Source organism: Equus przewalskii, chromosome 29 (genome assembly GCF_037783145.1).
Source record: "Equus przewalskii isolate Varuska chromosome 29, EquPr2, whole genome shotgun sequence".
In the NCBI taxonomy this organism is placed as follows: domain Eukaryota; kingdom Metazoa; phylum Chordata; class Mammalia; order Perissodactyla; family Equidae; genus Equus; species Equus przewalskii.
The window spans coordinates 24,335,531-24,348,904 of record NC_091859.1 but is presented as its reverse complement, the minus strand read 5'-3'; the positions used below and the strand labels follow the sequence as shown (position 1 = coordinate 24,348,904).

The window sequence follows — 13,374 nt, the reverse complement described above, 5'->3', positions numbered from 1 at the left end:
TGACTGGAGAGACAGGAGCGATGGGGACAGAAATGTTAAATTTTATAATAGGTGGAGTGACTAAATCTGATTAGCTCCAAAGTTCAAACACTCTGGCATTACTAGATGCAAAAGACACTTTGGATAAAGCACTAGTTGTTAAAACACTAGATTCTTGGGCTGCACCTTTGGTGGTAATTTTAGCTGAATGAGTTTTTCCACTCCTTTTTTTTGTTTCATGTCACAAATCAAGTCTAACATAACAGAAGAGGGCATTTGAGAAGTGAGCCAAGGTGGAGCAGAAAAAGAGACTATTTTAGCACAATATCACAGATAAATCATTCAAATAGATGCTTAGTATTGAACATTATAATAACATATTTTAATGAACATGGGTGGATGCTAATAGGAAGTCAATCTGGAAAATTGGGAAGTTCTGACTGTATTGAGGTGCTCCTGGTATCATCCAGATCCCACCACATACTTTAAATCATATCTTAAGTAGAATTCAACAGAATGAAATAACTTCAGGCCACACTCTTTCACAGCTAAGGAGGGGCTAAGGAGGGACCCCATCAAAAAGAAGCAAGAGGCCATAAGCCTAAAGAAAAGAAAGAGAAAAGTCGAGAGCCTAGTTCTCTCAACAGACTAAGGGAGATGATTTGCAGAAAGATGAGGTGCTCCTGAACTCCTACCCATGATGGACTCTAGATCAGGTGACAACTCAACCTGAAGGAAATAAATATTTTGGATATTCTTCTGTACTTTTTGTCTGTCTAATGAGCGAATAATAAAGTAATTTAATAATAAACCATATTATCTCTCTCTTTCATTATTAAGGAACATTATTATATAAACTGGGGTTATATAAAATTCTTACCAAATCTAGAATAACATTTTACTGGGCACTGTGGGGTTATAGAATACATATGCTAAATTTTAAAATTAGAAATGAGAGTAGGTATGTAAAAAGCGGAGTCACATAACTCAGGAAGAGTACAAAATATTGTATTGGGTTGCAACAAAAAATAGATAAGCAATAAAAATATCTTCAAAGAGCTAATCTTTTAAAATATTTTTATTATTGAGTATTGAGTCATTTATTTCTATTATTGAGCATGTGTTTCATTTATTTCTGATAAAAACCCTACAAGGTAGTATCTTTTTCTTTATTTTACTGAGTGGGCCTGAGACTTAGAGAGGTTAAATAATTTTCCCAATGTTACACAGCCATTGACTGGAAGAACTCTGGTTTCCTAACTCTGGTCAATGTTAATTAACTAATTAGGGAGAAAATAATCAAGATAGAATATTCGTATTCCAGAGGGATAGTGATGTTTGAGAGGAGAATATAGGTTGGAAAAAAGAAGAGCAGAAACATAGATGGCAACCAAAGAAAACTAAGTTCAGTAATTTGGAGTCTTGCAACCAAAGTTAAGTGAGAGGAGAAGGCTAAAAACAGAATGATAAAAACATAATGGAAAATAATCTTAGGTGAAACAATGAACAATTTGGAAAGTAAAAAAATTGAGAGAGGTAAATGGCCCCACTAATCAACCAGTAGTCCTTGACAAATTAGAATTTCCTGGGAAGCTTTTAAAAAAATGCCTGGGCCCTATCACAGACCAATTAAATCAGTATCTCTAAAGGCAAGTATTTTTGAGCTGGTATTCTTGACCTGGTATTCTTGGATAGGCTATAGATGGCCTATGAAGGTCATGGAATTATATGCAAAATTTTGCTTGTAGATGCCTTTTTGTGGGAATTAAATTCTAATCATGCTTCTGTCACATACCCTCTGTGTAATCTTTCTGACCCTCAATTTGTCAGCAGGGAGAGGATGGTATTTGCTTTGCCTACTTCTCAGGGACGTAGTAAAGCTCAAATCAGATACAATGTGCTATTGTGCTGTGTAAATTGTAAAGCGCTATAGCTACCCAACTTGTTTTTATAGTGGTGATTAAATCATGGTTGCCCACATTTGAAATATGACCTTTGAGAGACATCCCCTCACCCTCGCTGTCTCATCCACGAGTGGCTCCAATGATAGCAACCGTGGCTTTTAGGAAGCGTATTTGGGAGCCTTTTTAAGTTCCCTAAATCTTGTGAATCTACCTAGGATGATGCTGACTAAATATGTGGTGATACCCACCTCTAGCATTTCATTTCTTAGAGGTGTCTGCATAAGAGAGCTACAGGATGTGAGAGAAGTCAATGAAGATAAATGGCACAGTATTGGGTCAGGCTGACCCAATGCAGGAAGGGAAAAGCCAGAATCCAGAAGGCATTCATTATGGATTGTATCTTCATTAATCACTAAAATCTCCATCATTCTATGTAAAGCTTGTGCTAATTGTATGCCAGTTGAATATTACTCATCCTCATTTCTCTTCTTTTGATGAAATCCTGGTTGAATTTATCCACCAGAAAATGGGAGATTATTTGTTACCGATGCTTTCTACATGTAAAAAAACCTTTTCATCTCCTTTTCTAAGCAATTCTCTGAATTTTGTGCCCACACTGCCATTGACAGCAGCAGACCTTATTAAAATGTTGTTTTTCTTTTGTATTATTCAGGTTTTTTCTACCACATGCATAAAAATCTCAATGGATGCCATTCTTTAGCATGTCTTTCTCTCTAGAGCATCTCTAGGCAGTCTGAGTAAGAATACTTCAATGAAATTTTCTCTGGGAAAAATTTCCTTAAAAAACAAAATGTCCTTTGGGCTGGTCTGGTGGTGTAGGAGTTACGTTCGTGTGCTCTGCTTCAGCAGCCAGGGATTTGCAGCTTTGGATCCCAGGCACAGACCTAACACTGCTTGTCAAACCACACTGTGGTGGCATCCCACATAAAATACAAGAAGATTGGCACAGATGTTAGCTCAGGGCCAATCTTCCTCACACACAAAAATGAAGTCCAGAAAGTAGAGTTGGCATTATTGCTTTAAATGTCTTAAGTGGCAGACAGAGATTTGAAATCTAATCTCATCCCTCCTATTAGGTCACTTGTTGTTGACTTGCACTGGGTAAAGAGAAAAGCCCCCAGTTACTGCTGCCTCTAAATTCAGGGAAACCTATTGGACCACATGATGAATAGTGCACCTAATATATGAATCTGAAGCTAATCCCTTCAATTTCCTAATCTTGCCTGTTTTAAATTTGCAGAAGTTAGCAATGAAAGTACCACATAGCACATTGTTACTTTATTTATTCAATAAACATAGTTGAGTGCCTACTGTATACTGGTCGTCATAAGAGGAGATCTGAATATGAAAATGACCTAAAGAACTTTTAATCAATTGAGGGAGACTGCTTTAAACAGATAACATTTGGAATTTCACTGATGGAATTCATTGATTGAATGCCCCAGGGATCATCCTCAGACCTCTTCTCTTTTCAACCTACACTCACTGTCTTTGTACTCACATCCAGTTCCAGAGCCTTAAATGCTATCTATATGCTGATTACTCCTAGGTTTATAACTCCAGCCCTGACTTCCCTGAACAGCAGGCTCATATCCAGCCAGCTACTCTAAATCTCAAGTGAATGTCTAAGAAGCATCTTAAGCTTAGCATGTGTAACACTAAACTTTGTATTTCGGTTTATGGCAGCTCAGGCTAAAAGACTTGACCCCATCCTTTATTCTTTTCTTTCTCTCATACCCCCACATCCAATGCATCTGAAAACCTTCTAGGCCAGCAATTCTCAAAGTGTGGTTTGGGACCCCTTGGCAGTTTTGAAGACCCTTTCAGAAGGTCTGTGAGGTGAAAACTATTTTCATAATAATACAAAGACATTTTGGCTTTTTCATTCTTATTTGTACATGAGTGGCCGATGGAGTTTTCCATCATTGCACCATGATGTGTAGTGAAATCATAGCTCTGGCGGCTTATGAAATGTACACTTGTGTATTCTTATGTTTTAAAAGTATCACAGTTTTAATTTTTAATATATTAAGTATTTATAGATATGACCCTCATGAACAAAAACTCTTCAGTGTTCTCAATAATTTTTAAGGATGTAAAAGGGTCCTGAGATTAAAAAATTTTTAAATTATTCCTCTAGTTTTCTTTTCAAAATTTATCTTGAATCAGGATGCTCTTACCATCTCTTCTCTGTCCCTTTCATATAAGCCATTAACATCTCTTGCCTGGACTTTTGACTGTTGTGCCCTTATCCTTTTGCAAATCAGCAGATAGACTTATATAAATCAGATCATGTTATTCATCTGCTCAACTTTCCAATGTCTTCTGATCTCACTCATGGTAAAGGCGTATAATATCCTATATAATTTGATTCTCTTTTTAACTTCATAATCTATCGCCTATCATTCTCTACCTATCTCATTTTACTCCAGCCATGCCATCTTCCCCGCATTACCTCAGATAAGCCAAATAGCTCCTGCCTGAGGTTTTTTTGTACTTACCATAGACTTGTCTGGAAAGTCCTTCTCCCAGAGACACACATGGCTCATTTTCTTTCTTCCTTCAGGTCATTATTCAGATGCCACCTTACGAGAGAGGCCTTCTATGACTACTAAATATAGAGTAGCCACTGACCACTTCACTTTCTATCTCCTTTACGCGATTTTTTTCTTTATAGCATTTTTCATTCCTGAATTAGTATTTTTGTGTTGATTTGTTTAGTGTCTTTCTTCCTATGGAACTTATTTCTTCCATGGAACTTGAATGGATGTTCCATGAGAATAAGTACTGTGTTGTATCATTATGATGATTATTATTAAATACTCAATCCCAGCATGTAGAACAGTACTTGGTACATAATTAGTGCTCAATAAGTATTATTTGAATTAATTAACTGAATATGGTTGGGAAAAGGGCAAGAAGGGGATACTCAAATTGAGCTTTATGTTTACGCAGGAATTAGCTAGATGAAGTGGTAGCTATACAACCAGGGAGCAGGATAAGATGAACAAGGCAGTTATGGTTCTTTGACTTAATGTTATGCCAAATTCACAATTTGGATATTTTAATAAATCAAGAAGTCCAAACCAGATATTCTACTCTCTTCATCTCAAGCGTAATGTCCTAATCTCTATGGAATACTCATTCTGAGTAACGTTCTTGGGAAAAGAAAAAAAAGGTTTCCATGGTCAAATATACTGGGGAAATACAGAGTTAAACACTTTTCCTCACTGAAGGATTTTTCATAGCCTTTCCCCACTACCACTGCTAGAAACCCATTAACATTTTTCACAACTAGTGATCCACAAAGCAGAATTTGGAAAACATGATATAGGTCATTTGATATGCTTCTTTATAACCGACCCTAGCAGTTCCATTCTGGTTTGATTTTCCCACTCATTCTGCACAAATTCACTCTGTTGAGAAAGGGAGCATACTGACTCAGCAATAAATATGTTTCATTCATTTAGTATGTTACAGAGTGGTATGTATACATTGTCTACTTAATCCTCTGAACAACCATGTGGGATAATAGGGCCATTATAATTCCTATTTTATGTATGAGGAAAAGTAAATAAGTATACTATTATTGTACCATGTTGAAAAACAAGTTTTAAATCAGTGGTGTTAAATACCTAAAACTGAAAAACAAGTAATTAGAAGGATCTATATTTTTTACTATAATACAGTACTATTTTAGCATCATTCTATTTTACATTGATTGAATTCAACTCAGTAAGTTTGTTTCAAGCCTTGTATTAGGCACTATGAGGATTAAAAAAGTTTGTGTAACGGGGCTGGCCCCGTGGCCGAGTGGTTAAGTTCGCGCGCTCCGCTGCAGGCGGCCCAGTCTTTCGTTGGTTCGAATCCTGGGCGCGGACATGGCACTGCTCATCAAACCACGCTGAGGCAGCGTCCCACATACCACAACTAGGACCCACAACGAAGAATATACAACTGTGTACTGGAGGGGCTTTGGGGCGAAAAAGGAAAAAATAAAATCTTTAAAAAAAAAAAAAAAAGTTTGCGTAACTGTTTGGGTTTAGGAAACAAATTAACTATGCTGCTTTCTTCCTCTCCCAGATTCAGAACCAATTGAGAGATGGGATGTAGGAGTTAGAAAAATTAAAAACAAATGTCATAATTTTTTATAATTACTGATAGAGCTGATTAGACAATGTGATTCTAGATATGTGGCTTGCTCCAGCTTTGCCTCTGAATTAGACATACATCCCAACCCATCACTGGCATAGCTAGACAATCTACAAGGTGATTTGTGCACAGAAGAGCAGAAAATGTATACATTATGCTGACATGTTGGCTCTGAAGAGCAGAAACCCAGAAGGGGCAGAGGTGAGCATACTTAGTTCTTTCCCCAAAGTCATTTTACAGCTGAGTAACTCTGACTCCTTAGGGGAGATACGAGTGAAGGGTGGGAGTACAGGCCAAGAATGTTACTCTAATGGAATTCTCCTTCTTGTGGAAATAGAAGGCGAGACAATACAAGTTCAGCTTAATAACAAGATAATAAGGTATACTTCATTTGGTCAAGTAGCCTAGAATGTTCAGCTAATGAGACTCACTGCACTTACTTGCCAGATATCATCATACTTACTCCAAAAATCTGCTCTTCCTTCCTTATATCAGTTAATGGCACTACTATCTATTACCTTCCCAAACCAGAAATTTGAGTTGCCCTAGACTCTTTGTTTTTGTTCTTTCCCTAAATCTAATTAGCCGCTAAACCATGTCAATTCTGTTTCCTAAATATCTCCCAAAGCATTCCTCTTTGTTCCCATTGCATCTCTGTTCCCACTTAATTCACCTTCTCTTAATTTGCTTATTGAAATAGCTCCCATAATGGTTTTCTTGCTGTCATTCTTATCTGCTTCTAATTTTTCTTTTACATTTCTCACAGAGTAATCATGTTTTATTATTATTTTATATTTTGAAACAATCAAAAAGTTACAGCAAAGTTAGAAATACAGTATAAAGATCTTATTTTTTCCTGGAACTGTTTGTAAGTTGATGACCTGATACTGCATCAGACCCACATACTTTAGCATGTTATTTCTTACAAGCAAGGACATTTATCCATAAGCAGAAAACAACCGTGAAAATCAGATCATTAACTTTGATATATTACTACCATTTAATCCTAAAACCTCATTCAAATTTCATCACTTGTCCTAATAATATTTTTTGTGGTAAAAAGATCCAGTCCTACATTGTGTCTAGTTGTCATTTCTCCTTAATCTCCTTTGATCTGGAACACTTCCTCAGTCTTTGTCTGGACTTTTAAAACCATGATACACCTGAAGATAACAGGTCAGTTATTTCACAGAATGTCCCTCAATTTGAGTTTATCTGACATTTCCTCATAATTAGATTGAGGCTGTTCATCTTTGTCTGAAAGTTCCAGAAGTGACTCTGTATTTCTTGTGGGTTTTTTTTATTGCATCCTATCAGTTCGTACTTGATTTTGATTTGTCTTATTTGTGATGATGTTCACTTTGATCACTTGATTAAGCTTGTGTCTCCCAGGCTTCTCCACTGTAAATTTACCCTTTCCTTTGTGTAATTTATAAGCATTTTGGGGGAAGTACTTTGAAACTCTATTAAGATTCCGTTTCTCATAAAACATTCAATTTTTTCATTTATTTATATGTTTGTTTAGACCCATGTTTTACTCTTTTATTCAATGAGTTATCCTCCATTACTATCATTGTTTGTTTTGATACTTCACTTATTCCTTATTTTGCCAAAGGGAGCCCTCCTGCGTCCTTTTGATATGTCTCCATCATTCTTTGAGCTCTTCCTTGCTTTCTGGAACAACTAGATATTCTAGGCTTATCTCATATATACTTTTCCAGTCCCAGATATGGAATCAGCCATTTCTCTAAGAAGCTCTATTCCCTTTAGTCGAAAATGGGAACTAGATGCCAAGATTTAGGCACTAGGTATATTTAATGCTATTGGGATGTCACTGTTCCAAGGCCCTGTCAGTGGGCAGAGCAAGGGAATATTTAGATGATGTATGCACAGTATGTATACGTATGTATGTATGTGGGAATGGGTGTGTATATACAAGTATATATATGCACACACATCAGTATTTCTATATCCATTTCTACATATATTGAAAAATATGAGTCCATAGTGATAATGTGATTTCAATGTAAACACCACAGAATTTAATTCCATATTTATAATTTATTCTCTGATAGTCAGAAACCTAGTTCCATTATCTTTAATGTATTTAGTTATTTTATCTGGCCCTAATACCCATTTAGGGCCATTCCCATATATGGACACCTGCCTCATCCCATTTGGGCTCTCTTCCCCATGCCAGCCCACCCTTACACTATCTTCACCCTGCTCAGAGCATGATATGCACCACTCAGTTTACCCTCCTCCTCCTTCTGTGTGCTCTGCCTCCCCACATCAGGCTGACTCTTAGTGGATCCCCTCCTTACCCTGACAGCGCTTTGACTCTCCACTCCAGCTGCCTTTCACTTGCAGACACCCTCCAAACTCTGCCAGGTGTGTGACACCCATGGAAGGCTTCTCTTCTGTGAGGATATCCTCCTCACCTTGCTTGGGCTCTGTGCCCCAATACCAGACTTTTCCTGCTGGATGGAGAGTGATCTTATACTGTCAACCTGATCATGTTATTCACCTTTATAAAATCCTTCCAAGCTTCTCATTACCTTCAGGGTAACATCCAAGCTCCTCAGAAAGGCACAAAATTCCACTTATGTTCTGGCACTGGACTCCTCCTTACGACCACCATCCTCAATATGCAATCATATTAAACTCTTGCAACTCTCCAAAGGAAATTTGTTCTCTCATACTTTGTGATACAATCCAGAATGCATTTTCCTCTTTCTTTTCCTGGTTAATATCTATTTTTCCTTCACGATAGGATCCCAGCATCACACAGCATAACACTCTCTCACTCCATCTCCAGTGAGATGTCCTTATCCATTCATCCATTTCACTCATATTTGTTGAGTGTGTTCTATATACCGGGCTTCATGCTAGGTACAGAAAAATAATAGTGAGTAAGAGAAAAAAGAACCCTTCCCTCAAAGAACTTATATTCCAGAGGAGGTAGATATACAGTGATCAAATAAACAATAAATAATATAATTTCATATTGTGATAAATGCTATGAATTAACTTAGAATAAAACAGATGCTGGAAGAGTAGCCGGTACTTTAGATTAGAGAAGGCCTCTCTGACGGTGTTATTTGAGTTGGAACATATAAAGAAAAACAGCTAGACATTCAAAAAGTCCGGGGGAGAATGTTCCAGGGAAATGACATAGAAATACAAAGGCCCTGATGATGATAAGAATTTGTAATAGAAGAATAGATAAAAGGCATGTGGGTTAGGGGAATGTCATCTGAGATGAGGCTGAGGAAGATGGAAAGGCAAATAGGTCATTGTAAGAACTGTAGATTTTACTCCAATTATGACTAGAGGTCATTGAAAGGCTTTAGCAAGGATGTGACATGATTTGATTTACATTTTTAAAGGGTCACTCTGGCTAGAGAATACCTTCTGGACAGCAAGTGGAAGCAGGGGAAACAATTAGAAGTTGTTGTAGTTGTCCAGGAGAGAGTTGCTTGGATCAGGGTGGTGCAGTGGAAGTAGAGAGAAGTGGAGGTTTGAGATACATTTTCAAAGCAAAATCCGTAATATTTACTGCTGAATTGCATTTAGGGGGCAAATTCATAGGATATGAATCAAGCACACCTAGGTTTATGGCTTGAGCCACTGTGAAAATCATTGTGCCAGTTACTGAAATGGTGACTTATAGGTGAAAATCCAGAGTTTTTTGTGTGTTTGTTTTGTTTTGGTGTTGCTATGCTTGGAGAGCAAAGGTCAAAGGTCTAGTTTGGTTATGTAAAGTTTGAGATACCTTCTAGATGTCAAGTAGATAGTTAGATGAAAGGGTTTCTAGCTCTTCCACTATGCTCCTTTAAGCATTATGTGTGTACTTCCATAATATTTTTATATAAGTCTTATAATGGGAAAAATTTATGGAAAACATATTAATTCCACTACTTTTTATAAAAGCAGCTATTGCAAGTGATCTCCCACTAGTTTGTGAAATTCCTCTTCTTTGATTCTTAGTGTTTAGCAAAGAGCTTGGCAATAACTATTTGCAGAGTGGACATAGGTATAACTGATGTAATTTGACAGGACTTCTTAGGAAAGTTGTATAAGACAGCCAGCCATAAATCCTAAATTGAATTGAGTCAAGTACTAAACCATATTGCTTTTTAATTAAGATTATTTTTCTCTCAAATAGTTCTTGAATATCAGAAAAACACTCTAAAACTGTCTTGCATCTTCCATTGGATTCCATAAAAAATGCTACAAAGATAGCAACACAAATGGATATCTACATAATAATTGAAATTATACATGAGATAAATTAAGATGATCATTAGGTTAGTGAAAACATATGAGAGGAAAGACTATTTTAAACAAGTTAGATTATATAAACAAACTTCAGGCAATGTACTCTAAGAAAATATTGACAGTGATTAATAACAACTCCAAAAGAGATATTTTCTTATCTTCTCGTCCTTATTCTTCTTGTTTCTCCTTTCTCTCAGAACAGTTACAAATGATTAGCTCAGCAGTCATTTCTCTATTAACTATCAAAATGATTGAAATGGTAGAGACACTGGCTGTCAATGTTTCAAACTTAATCTTAGAGACACTAGCATTTACTTAACATAAAAGCTGTGAAAGTATTTCCAAAGGAAAAGATAAATAACATTGACTGCATAAAAGCTAAAAGCTATACTGCATCAAAAAATCCCGATTAAAATAGAAGGAAAGTAACAAATGAGCTACAGATGTTTATAATAAGCAGTAGAACTCTGAGTACGCTAATATGCAAAGCACTCTCTATAAGACCACAAAGAAGACTAATATGTCCATGAAAAAAAAGGAAAAGAGTATGAATAGAAGATTCAACAAAGAAAAATATGAATATCTAATAAACTAAAGGAGAAATGTTTAAGCATATAAAAGAAATTCAAAATAAAATTGTAACATTTTAGCTTAAGAAGTGGTGAAAACTTTTTTTTAATAAAAATCCTCATGGTCAATGTTTGGTAAAGGCGTGGTGATATAGGCATTCCCATGTACTGGTGGTGGAAATGTTTCTATAAATTTTTGTGGTAATGTGAATAAAAATAAAACATATTTATACTATTTTTAGTCTAGTAATTTCTCATTCATACCAATGAAGTGCTCAGAAAGAGGAAAAAAATCTGTAAAATGTACTTATTGTAGCACCTTCTTTTTCGGTGAGGAGGTTTGGCCTTGAGGAAACATCTGTTGCCAATATTCCTCTATTTTGTATGTGGGATGCTGCCACAGCATGGCTTGAAGAGTGGTGTGTAGGTCCACACATAGGATCTGAACCAGCAACCCATGGGCAGCCAAAGTGGAGTGAGTGAACTTAACCACACCACCAGGCCGGCCCTGGCAGCACTATTTTAATAGCAAAAAATTTTATGTTTGAATGGAAGATAGAATATTTAGGAGATTAATTTTTTAAAAACTAATTTAATCATATGATGATTAAAGTTGACATATATAAACATAAAGTTAACATATATGTTAACTTTAAAAATATTAATTTGTTAACTATAAAATAGAGTCTTCATATATTGATTATTTGCAAATTTGTAATATATATGTGTGTATGTGTATAAAAGGGGCAATTTAACCATTTCCTTGTTCTTTGTGTGTGTGTGTGTGTGTGTGTGTTGTCCAAATCTGCTTCTGCTACCTGAACAGGAGAAAAAATTTATTCCAATCAAATAGGAAATGTAAAACCTAGATTGTTTCTCTAAGTGCTATACCATTTTCCCAAAACTGTTCATTCACAACCTGGCTTTAAAACCCTTAAAGCAGGTTTGATCACTATTGCTTCATCAAACTTAAAGCCATCAAACTTACTAGGCTTTTATGACCAGGCTCCTGTCCATTTCTAGAGTAACATCCTTTGCCTCTCTCCTCTCCTCTTCTCTGTACATACACACCCCATCCCAACTCTAGACTCATTTTATTTCCTCTGAAGCAGCATTCTCCTTCTAAACATATGTCAACATTTCTCCTTCAAACTTGTCCATTCTCCATTTCCTACTCCTTGGTCTGGCTACCTTTTATTCATCCTTCAGGACTTCACGTAGACATTATTTTTCTCAAGGATGCCTTCTCTGACATCCGTAAACAGTGAATACAATGCCCACATTGTCTCCTCATTCCTACAAAGGAAAGGTACTCTACAAATTTTGTTTAAAGAATGACTAAAGAAATAGTCAGAAATAAGTTTCATGAGCTTGAGGATATTAGTCTTCAAGAAAAAGTTTAAAGATGTGAATAAATGCAAAAACTCTAAATGTGACAATAACCCCTTAAAGATTCCTTTGAACAGTTTAAAACTTAATTTAATGCCTGTGCCTCTACTCTCTACTCTCACTATGATTCTTTTTTCCTGAATTAACCTCTCCTGTGTACTGGAAAGTTTCTCATGATACTTCATGAATTTTTAAGAATGAGCTACATCTCCCACTCCCACCCTAAAAACTAAGAGTAGTTTATTGTTATCCCTCTTTTCACTTGACACTGAATTTGAAGGTTTGAGTTCTTTAAAAATTGGAATTTTTTATTCATTTAATCTATTTTGTTTTGCCTTCAGCATTAATTTATTTTGGAATATATATGCGTGTGAGTATGTATATATACATATTGCCAGGACATCTGATGACTCCAATTTCCTTACTCATTCTGTTGCCCACATTTTAAAACTCTTCTGACAAGAGAACTCTACCAAAATCAAGCAATAGTCATAAAATTAGAGGAGAAATATTTCATGAAAATCTTATCTTAACTAGAGAAACAATCCCTGAAAATTGGTGTTGTCTGATGAAGAGCCTGCAACTGAAAATATACAGTGTGATATAACGGAAAGAATACTTATACTCAGAAATGTATAATGAAAAAATCACCCCTCAGTTATAATTATCATTAACAATTAGATTTTTTCCACATAAATATATTGATTTAACTTGTTTTTCTACCTGAAGAATATATTCTCAGATTTCCTCATAATATGAAATATTCTCATATGATATAATTTTTAATGCCTGCTTGTGTATCCATGATTGATTAATTCACTGGAACATTCTCATCTTAAGTCAGCAAAGAAATATTCTTTCATTTGTTTTCCTTGCTAGAAAATACAGTCTATAGTGCATGGAACTGATGATAGATACTTTCCAAATCCCTTTCCTTTTTCAGGGAGCTTTGGATAGAAACTGTATCAGGGATGGGAAATTTTCACTGAATTGAGAAATAAAAATGAGGAAAGACTCCACTGCAGCTGAAGGTCTCTCTTCCTCTGGCGCTTTTGCTGAGATTGGGAGCCCAGGAGTCA

General features: G+C 36.0%; 1 protein-coding gene across 41 annotated transcripts in view; it reads left to right on the top strand.

Annotated features, from left to right (window-relative positions):
• ANKS1B (ankyrin repeat and sterile alpha motif domain containing 1B) overlaps window positions 1-13,374 on the top strand; it is a 1,029,975-nt gene that overhangs the window by 419,928 nt on the left and 596,673 nt on the right. The gene's annotated exons all lie outside the window — the stretch shown is intronic.